Here is a 10,407-nt window from a genome sequence, read left to right as displayed (position 1 = left end):
GTCCGGTCCGTGCAGGCGGAATGTACTGGTACCGCCGGTCCGGTCCGTGCAGGGTGAATGCGGCGGTACCGGCGGTCCGGTCCGTGCAGGCGGAATGTGCTGGTACCGCCGGGCCGGTCCGTGCAGGGGGAATGTGCTGGTACCGCCGGGCCGGTCCGTGCAGGGGGAATGTGCTGGTACCGCCGGGCCGGTCCGTGCAGGGTGAATGCGGCGGTACCGCCGGTCCGGTCCGTGCAGGGGGAATGTGCTGGTACCGCCGGGCCGGTCCGTGCAGGGGGAATGTGCTGGTACCGCCGGGCTGCACGCACGGCAGCGCTGCGCTGGGACCTGCCTGCCCCGCCGGCTGCCAGCGCAGCAGGGCAGCGAACACCGCACCCTGCGCTGAGGGGAGGCGGGAGGGCCAAAGAAGCCTTTGTGCTTTCGGAAATAAACGATGGGGACACACAGGCACAAATCTGTTCTTCGCTGTCTTCTAAATAGTATTGAAGAGCTAGCGCGGACCCTTAGCTATTACTTAGACTACATTTTAGATTATATATGTTTAATATTTGTAATTTTTTACTCGCAGCTGTAATCTAAAGTGGGGTAGTAGCAACAGTGCTTGTCAGGAAAGAAGATAAAAGATGCCAGTTGAAGATACATTTAGATTGATTAACCAGGCAATTGTCAGCACCAAGATCAATAGGCAGGCAAGTAAAATGGGGCCTTCTGAAGTCTCTGGACTTAAATCCATGGGGTAATAACTATCCTGGTTGTATAAGTGAAATCCATATTTCTACTCTGTGTTGGCAGCAAGTTCATTTTGTTACTCAGCAATTACTTGAATATTATTATTCATCAAAGTCATGTGACTGCTGTGGGTTTAGTTAGCTTATGAACTCAGGAAAGACACCAAGGGGAAAAAAGTATTTTTAAATCTAGTGAAAGATAATAAAGGACCGAGGCAATATTCTAGCAATATTAAAAAGAAAATCACACAATGACAGACTTGTTGGGGTTGGAAGACACCTCTGGAGATCATCCCGCCCAGCCCCCTGCCAAGGCAGGGTCACCCAGAGCAGGTGACACAGGAACACGTCCAGGTGAGATTTGAATGTCTCCCGAGACTCCATGCCCTCCCTGAGCAGCTGTTCCAGGGCTCTGCCACCCTCAGCCTAAAGAAATTCTTCCTCATGTTGAGGTGGAACTTCTTGTGTTTTGGTTTATGGCCTTTGCTCCTCGTCCTGTCACTGGGCACCACCAAAAAGAGTCTGGCACCATCCTTTTGGCACCTGCCTTTGAGATATTTGTATGGATTACAGACACCCTCTCAATCTTCAGACTACACAGGCCCAGCTGCCACAGTGTCTTCTCATAAGAGAGATGCTCCAGACTCCAGAGAAAGAAAAGTTTAGCAACAGTTTATTAGTGCTTTTAGGGTGCCCCATTAGATGCAAAGAGCTGCAGAAAAACGTGGTATTAGTTAAAATGCAGATTGGACAAAAGAGGAAAAGCCTTCAGCACATCAGCAGCTGGTGGAGCAGAGCACTGGCTTATCCCAGTCCATTGCCTTTAACAGGAGACCCATGTGCTGGGCTGTCATGGGCAGACTTTATTTGGCAAATTAGTGGATGTTCCTCAGCTCTCTTTTCCTAAAAGTTTCCTTTTAATTTTTTTTTTACACAATATGTAAAGCAAACAAGAACTGTGAGTGACATTTCCTCTTGTACTGCGGAGCAATCCTGGCACCACCTGTTACAGGCCTTTGTTATGCAGAATTTCACAAAAAAGTTCCCTGGGCCACTTGCTGTTGACAAGATGCTTTCCAGTCCTCGGTGGGAACACAGCATTTTCTTAAGCTGATGAGGCAAGATCCTGCTTGCTTCCAAGAACATACAGAGCACCAGTGGCAGGAGACAGGTCCCTGCTATCCAGGATGGGAGCTACATTCATAGTGGCAGAGTGGAAGTAGGAGGATGGTAGTAGCAAATGGAAGTATTGAGCTATGGCTCTTGATATATCCCCCTGTCCTCTCCCCATCAAAATAACCACGTGCCCTGGGAACACCGGAGTGTGCTGCAGCAAGCAGCCCAGCACACTGAGCTTTAGCAGCTTGTGAAGGAAACTAAAATGTCAAACTCCAATGAAAACCCATAAAAATGGATCAGTTTGAAAATCAGATGCCTATCATTCCCAATCACTAACACTGCTCTGAAGAAATCCATTCTCTATCCTTGAGGGGCATTCACATAGCTGACTGGATCTCTGAGGTTACAGTAACAGGTCTTTAGACATTTGCTGGTGCAGAAACCTCAACCTATTTCATGCACTCGTTCCTCTAAACCAGGAAGTGAGAATGTCTCCTGCTTTGATTTTCTTCCTTTTGTGTCACCTAATCTCTATTTACTAATCTTCCTGATCCAATTAGAGACAATCAAACATTATGTGTCTTACACCACCTCTTTGCTTTTGTCCTTAGACCAAAAGAGCCCCTCCTTTTCCCTTCTAATTTCTGAGTGAGCACCGGTACAAAAACACCTGCAGAGAGGCCCAGGGAGGACATCACCTCAGCTGTGGCACCTATAGATCCCTGAGATGAGCTGAGAGCATCTGGGATTCCCCACAGTGCTTAATGTGTTCACCTCTTCTGTGGACACACAGCTACCCCACCCCTGGCCATCTGTGACATTAAAAGCTTGTGGAGAGTTCCCTTATTCCCCTGATACTTGTTCAGCTTATTTCAGCTCTTCAGAGTCCTGCAGCCCCTCCTCATTGCTGGGAACAACCTTTCTTTGCCTCTGTGCCCAGAAAGATGTAGCACAAGCCTAGAGTGGCTGTGCCTCAGTGAAAACTGACTGTCCAGAGCCTCCTGTGTGTGGCTGTCCTCTCTCAGCTGGCTGTGCAATGCTTTCCTTTGTCACTTTTGGCCTCCCAGAGCAGCTTCCTCAAATTATAATTATAATGATCTAACATACAAAAAGGGAACTAAAATGCAGTAAATACACAAAATTTTGCTTTGATGCTCCAAGTTTTGTCATGCTTTGATTTATCTTGTCTAAAGCAGATTCCCCCTGCTTCTGCTGGCATTTTGTTCATTAGAAATCTGCTAGTGCATGACCACCTATGCATTTCCACTGGCAAGAGCACAGACCCAGTCTTTTGCCTGTCCTGTCCCTAATCCCTGCCTGCAGTACAAACACTGTTCTGGTAATCTATTAATGCTTTCACCTTTGCAATCCTCTGATAGTTTCTATGGCATAGAGCAGCATCACATGAAAACAAAAAGGTAGCTCTGGACAAGACTTGATCACCAGATACCAACTATAGGAAGCAACTGCAGTCACTTTATCTCATGGCAGATCTCCAATCTGTGGTGCAGAGGACATTGCACTCAGTGCAGGGATTATGTCTGTGCTCACTGAGAAAATGCATCTGCTGGAGGATGAACATCTTAAAGCCCTGATACAAGGTCTAAATGCAGCCATTGCAACCTGAGTCCCACAGGGAGGACAGGGCTGACCTGCAGGGATGCAAAGTGGGATTGTGCCAAGTCCCCTCACACCAGACAAAAGAGACACATAAAAAAATGGCTTTGGACTCTTTTGACAGCTTCCCCCTGTTCAATAGTGACAGCCACAAGACTGCTGCAGAGTTGTCATCTCTTTGATACTGGGAGGTGGCAATGCTGGCACCTTCCCTTAGATGCAAGCTCACTCCCTGTGATGAGAAGGTCCAAACACCTGCTCTGCCTTTAAGTCAGCCCCCTGCAGAGGCTGTGGACAACATACAGATCACAGGGGATATCCTTAGACAAGTATTTGTGTTGGCCCTGGCAAGACAGGCAGGGAGAAAAAAGCCCGTGCTGCTGGTCATGATGTAAGGTGGGCACCACATGGCTTTGTGCTTACTGTAGTTATCTGGGCCTAGACTAGTGGAAACCAAAGCCCATGGAAATGTCTAGTGTCACATGGGAAGAGATGCTTCCATGGCCCAGACTTTGTGCTTGTGGCTAGAGAGGCACCCACTGTTTATAACCATAAACTCATGAGGCTGTCACACAAATGGTGACAATCACCTGAGCCTCTTGCAGGTCTCCCAGCTGCCCTGACTCCCCATCTGCAGAGGTTCTCCAACACCACCATCACCTTTCCACTTTTACAGCCAGTCCTAAATACCAGATAATTATTTTTTTATAGCTGCATTGGGAGGTATGCCAGATAATTTCATATGATTGTTCTCATACTCAATTGGAGAAGATGATCCAGAGAGTGAAGTAACTTCCCTGAGGCCAGAGTGAGTCAGCTACTTTGTCAGATCCGTGTCCCTCTAAACACAGACATTTCTGAAAGGCATTTCAAACCATAGGAATGGTATAAAAATAGCTACAGAGAGAGGTGAACAGCCAGCACAGAACTGCACAGGCTTTTGCAGAACTGACCTTCCTTCAGGGATCAAGGTTTTTTATAAGGAGTGTGTTACCAAAGCAGCAGGTTCTATGAACTTTTACTTGCCAAGCACTGAAGCCTTCGCACTGAAGATCTGGACAGCCTGAGAGCTCTTAGCTCATGCCATGAGTGGTTTTTAAGCCATGAGGGCAGGCAGGACAGGCCAATGGCTGGCAGGGCCTGGAATACTTTGCAAGTGCCACTGCTCTGCATGGGGCATTGTGCGATGGGGTGGACCAAGCACGTGAGCTCTGCATGCAGGTGTTTTCTGACAAAGGTGGCCATGTCATGCTGTTGTTGCACCCAGAATGAGTCATGGGACAGGAGTCTGGAGCCACATGACCTCTGTGAGTGGGACACTTTGTGGGACAGGTGACTTGCATGTTGCTTCTTCCTTAACAGTGAGTCAGTGCCAAAAGATGCCCCAAAGACAGCTCTCTGTGGGTAGGAACCAAACTGGCTGCAATGCAGCACACTCTGTGGGGTCTGCAGGTCCATCCTGGATCCCAAGAGACAGGGGTTGTCTGCAGAGACCTAGGAAGTTCCTCTGGGACCCTCCACGGGAAGGACAGACATGTCCCACAGCAGGATTCCCACCTCAAACACCAGGCAAGGCACAGGGTGCTGCACATTAGCTTCAGATCTATCTGCTTCAGCTCTTTTCAAGTGACGGGTTTTCGCAATGCCCGCTTGTCTGCTCTAAAAGGAGAAGCAAATCCTGTATCAATGGTAACCACAAGAATCTGGAATAATTTTGAGTACATGTTTTCAAAGGCTGTGACAAAGATACTTAGCCTTGAAGGATAAGGGTGTGTGGGCAGTGAGGTTTGCTTTGCTTTTATCTTGGACAACACTTTTCAATGCCTGGTATATCAGCAGCTGCATTTCTGACCCCAGGGAGTTATGACTCACTGTTTGCAAATCTCTGAGCCACCAAATTGAAGGTATGCCTCGCAAAGCGTGATCCTAAACTGAAATGCTTATAAGTGGGTGTTACAGCTCCAGTTATTCTGTTCCAGCACTCAGGGCTTGCTCCATATCACTGCCTAAATTTCTGGCAAATAGAAATCAACACCTCTTGCTTTGTTTAGGTAAACAGGATCTCTCTGGGTTTGTCTTCTTCAGTGAAGTTCTCAACCAACCTGTGAGCAATGAGGCTACAGAAGATGCATTATCCTACCTATCCCAGCACAATGCCAGCCTGAGGAACATCTGCCCAGCTGCTTCAGACACCAACATCAGAGCTGAGGCTGGCCTTCTGGGGACTAAGGCTGTCTTTTAGCTGCTTTCTGGGTGACCTGTGTGGGGTTAAGTGAGCCACTGGCTGCCATCCTTTCTGCTGAAGTGAATCAGTTTGCTGACTCAGGGGAAAACAACACAAATGTCTTATCAAACATTTCTTAGCAGGCAGGCAGGAGAGCTTTGTGTGGGTAGCCCAAGGCCTTCAGAGAAATAAATAACAAATGATCAAAAGATCCTCATATTTCTTTTTTCCTTGATAATGAATGTTTTTCTTATCAGAAAAGTAACTGCATACATGCTGCAGACCAATGCTGTTCACAAGGGGTTCCTGCTCCCTCTCTTTGGGAGACCTGGGATGGGACGGAATCACCACCATCCATCTGGCAGGGCATGATGAGGTTGTCTCTTGGGAAGGGGCCACTGCTGACCACCACATCCACACATGCCAGGGTCCATAAACAGCTGGGCTTGGGTCAGAGGTTTTGATCCAGCCAGGCAGGGGCTCAGGGGTGCTTTTGCTGGAGAAAATTAAATCCCAGCTACACTTCAGAGAACATGATCCAGGAAGGTCCCTGCCAGCAGATTCAAAAATTTAGTAACCTGGTAAGAAATCTGCATTATCTCGCTGCTTGAACTCAGGGCTCTTGGAGGGAGTGAAACGACTGCCAATCCGTAAATGACCCCCTCTTGTTTGCTGTCAGCAGGATCCTCAACTTCCTGCTGTGTGTGGCAGATCCTGCAAAACTGGAGCTTTAAAATCCAGGTTTAAACTCTATGTGAACAACATATCTAAGTAGATACATCAGCATGTGATTCCCTTTCCAAAAAGAAGCTAAGGAAGAGTTGTTGCTCCATGTGAAATGGCAACTCCCTTATTGTGCAGAGTGGCCAGTGACAATTCCTTGCCAGACTTTATTGCCACTGAGGACGGATGGACCACAGAACTGTACTGTTATCAGGTTGGTCCTGGCACCATATTTGCCAGAACTTAAAGGGTCAGGAGGAAAGATGCAGCAGCACTTATCAGAGAGATGGGCACTAAATCCCACGGCGGTCCCGTGGCACCCGGGCACTCCATCACTGCACAGCCTTGCCCTCACCCTCCGTCCTTCACCCCGGGGACAAACCACCTCCCGACAGAGGCACGGCACGCTCCAGAGCATGGCAGGCAGCGGGAAGGCACAGTGAAACCTGCAGCTCCCTGCAGCACGATGTGCCCGCGACCCCCGCAGGTCCGGGCGGCTCTTGCCCAGCACAAACAGCCTCAGCGGGGGCTGCTGCCGGGATGTGCGGGACGGAGCTGGGTGCTGCCGGGCGTTGCTTGTCGTCGTTGCCAAGGAGCGGCCGCAGCGATCGGGGCGGGGCAGCCACGCCGGCCGGGGCCGGGGCCGAGGGAGGCTCCGCCCCGCCGGCCCCGCCCCGCCGGCGCGCCGCGGGCGCCTCCTGGCGGCCGAGGGGACGCGGCCATGGCGCCCTGAGGCTCTGTCACCCCTCACAGCCGGGACCGCCTCCATCGCCCAGTCTGGACGGGGCAGAAGTGCCACCGCTGCCCGCAGCACGCCCAGCCCCGCTCAGGGATCTCAGCACCAGCCTCTCAGGCGCTCCTACCTTGATTCCGCTGCGGGCTCTTTCAGTGTATTTTGTGATTTCAGCCAAACTCGGCTGCTGTTGCCTCCACCACTGGCCCTGGGAGTTTGCTGGGGCAAACAAGCAGGTGGAGAGGCGTAATTCTCTTGTGAGGCTGTGCTCATCTGCAGCACAAGGGTGAGGTTAAGCTGCTGCCCCAGGAGCCAGCAGGTTTCCGTCTGCCCAGAGCTAGGACTCCCAGCCTCCTCCTGTGGAGCCTGCAAGGGCAGCAGGGTCCCTGCTTCCTTGGTTCTCAGCGTCTGTCCTTTCCAAAATATGCACTTTTGCCCTCCTCTCTCCTCCTCTGGCTTTGCAGATGCCAGCCCAGCAAAGGCATTTTCAAGCTGTGGGTGTACCCAGGTCCTGTGTGAACTGTGCTTGAGAGTACTTGAGTGGCAGTCCTGATCACACTCTCATTTTTAAAATATAGTTAAAACAGCACTGTTCCCTCTATCCAAAACATGCTCTGGTCTGGTGACAAAATCCAGAGCTACCCAGCCCAAGGCAGCTCTCCTTGTGTGCAACACATACTTTGCTCAGGTTTTGTATTTTAACTATACACATGTAGCAGATTTTTTTCATTCACAGCGTGCCAGTGCCTGCCTATGGCTATTTTAGTTACATTTTAGTAAAGCTTTAAGAAGAGTTAAAAGTACTTTTTAAAGTGATGAAGTGTCCTCTTTTCCACAATTTTTGTCTCCTTATTTTAACAACAGTCATCACACAGTAGTCTCACCCCTTGCAGGACTCACAAATGCTCTCCCACATTCTTCCAGGACATTTTCCCTTGTGTTTCCCAATGCTTCGTAGAATTGTTGTGCATAGGCAGTTTTTTTCCATTATCTTTTCCTGAGTCTTGTGGTCTGACAAGGAGAGAAAAAACAGATTTTTTTTTAAACCAGGAAAAATTATTTTAAAGAACACTATAAGGAGTGGGGAGGGAGAGGCTACTGCAGATAACTAAATTAACTTGAAAAAAATTCAGAGGATCAGCCCCTGGACAGACAGTGCCCCATCACCACTGTTTCTCTGCGAAGGTATGATGTATTTCCAGAGTAGCTGAACAAAGAGTAGGAACCAAGTTCCAACCAGCCCCCCTAAGTCCACCATTCCATAGAAATCACAGGCAAACCCCAAATAAGAATAATGGTGTGTTTTGCTTGGCAGTGGCTCAGTGTGAATTATGCTGACAAGCTAAAAAATGAAGTTGTAAAAATAATGAAACTGGAAGAATGTTGTTCTTCTTTTTCTCCAGCTGCTTTTTGAAGGCCGTAGCAAGGTTAAGCAAACTCTGCCATCACTCAGCCACCTTATACCTGTGCTCTCATGGCTGGCAACGGCCAACACCTCGCTCAGGACTGAATAGAGAGAGAGAAATGCCCTCTGCCTCCCACTGGCAGCCAAAAGGCTGGTTTAAAAACACAGGGTTAAACGCCAATAAAATCTGAAGCAGGGAGGTTTTTTCAGGATCACTGCTAGGTTTGTAAGAATATCTTCAAGGTGTTGCCAGGATGACTTCTGCTGCACGTGCACAGCCCTGTTTACTCTCTTCTGTTCCTGACCTGGGCTCCTCGGAGAGCAACACATTGTATCGTGGTCCCTGCATATTCCTGGTGCCAGCTCCCCACTGCTATGAGGATCACAGCAGAATAAATCCTGTTCCTGCTGCTACAGGCTTCAGTGTGCTTCTGCGGTCACAGCCAGCCCACTCCTTCTAGAAAACAACTTCTCCTTCCCTTCTTGAGAACAAATTGCTCTGACAGATGACACAGCTCTGAGTTTGGCATCAGCCCTGAATAAACAGAGGAACACAGGGCTTTTCCTGGGGTGCGGTTCTGTTCATGGCCGAGCCTGCCAGAGGCATTTATTAGACCACGATGGTCCCTCCGCCCTGGCAGATGGCTGGGCTGGCTCCATCGCTGTTCCCTCCCACTGCTCCGAGGCCCTGGGGCTGACACACCCTCTCCATAGTACACGGGGAGCTGGGGCACTCTGCCAGTGCCTGGATGGCAGCAGGGGCTGGTAACCTCGCTCATGCAGCTTCCTGACCTGCAGCTCTCTGGGACGTTACTGCTGGAGGGGGACATTCCTTGCAACGAGAGAACAAAAAAACATATAAAGAGACAAAAAGGAGTTCTGAAATCCTGTCTCTCTCTCTGTTACTTGGCACCAGGCCTGCGTAGCCAGATATGCCAAGATGCACCGCACCCTGTCCCTGCTGAACAACAGCCTGCAAAGCTGTCCCCAAGCTGTCCCCAGAGCTATCCCTGGAGCTGTCCCAGCCACCATCACAGCCAGCCAGGGGCCACAAGCAGCTGTGACTGACCCCATGCACCAAGAACAGCCTGGCACTGCTCACAGGGAAGTGGCAAGAAGGGCCTGCAGAGCCAAACAGCCTTGAACAAGCCCAAAGGCAGCACCTTTTCAACCCAAAGACAAATTTAGCCTATGTTGTAGGGCTGAAGTCTTGAAACAGATGCTGCACAGGCTCAGCATGACTCAATTATCACAGTTAGAAATGGATATAAACATAGGGTTAGTGTACAACAGTCTGCTTCAGAGCTCACCAGGGTCTGGGATGGGCCACATATCAAAAATGGCATTTGCCAGCGAGGTCAAATGCAGCCTCTGAGATGAACCCATTGGAGAGAAATTTTTGGCCCAGGACAACTGAAGCCAAATTATTTCCAGACATAAGGGACATAGGCATTTATTTCTTTCCCTCCCTTACCAGGAAAAATTGCCCTAAGGGAGAGAGGGAAATAAGAGCTGCATGTGTTATTAAAGAGGCTGAGTTCATTTATTCCGTGTGACACATGGAAGGACAGTGACAGCCATTCCTAGCAGAGGAACTTGCAAACCCAACCTGGACAACTGGAGGGAGTCCCCAGATGCAGCACTGCTGGCCAGCCTTTAATTAGAGGTGGCTGTTCTGCTCAGCCTCTCATGTTTCACGGTTGCTTCCCCTGAACATGCCTACCCAGCTCCAGGCCCCAAAGCCCAGCTCTTTGGAGAAGGCCAAGATAAACAGGCTTTTCCTGGAGAGCAGAGGGACTTGGAATATTTCCCTGGCTGGAAACATGAGGCTGAGGAGGTGGAACCCACCCCTGCAGAC

At 49.7% G+C, this 10,407-nt stretch overlaps 1 long non-coding RNA gene across 1 annotated transcript in view; it reads right to left on the bottom strand.

Moving 5' to 3' along the window:
- Positions 1-75: 75 nt before the first annotated feature.
- The window catches only part of LOC146766251 (uncharacterized), a 55,676-nt gene continuing 45,344 nt past the window's right edge, over positions 76-10,407 (bottom strand). Inside the window, exon 7 of the long non-coding RNA XR_014958151.1 lies at positions 76-8,155. This is a non-coding gene — a long non-coding RNA (uncharacterized LOC146766251). The remainder of the gene's footprint in view (positions 8,156-10,407) is intronic.

This window comes from Lonchura striata, chromosome 12, assembly GCF_050655825.1.
Source record: "Lonchura striata isolate lonStrDom1 chromosome 12, ASM5065582v1, whole genome shotgun sequence".
Classification (NCBI taxonomy): Eukaryota; Metazoa; Chordata; class Aves; order Passeriformes; family Estrildidae; genus Lonchura; species Lonchura striata.
The sequence above is the reverse complement of the archived record's forward strand: the minus strand, read 5'-3'. Positions and strand labels throughout refer to the sequence as shown.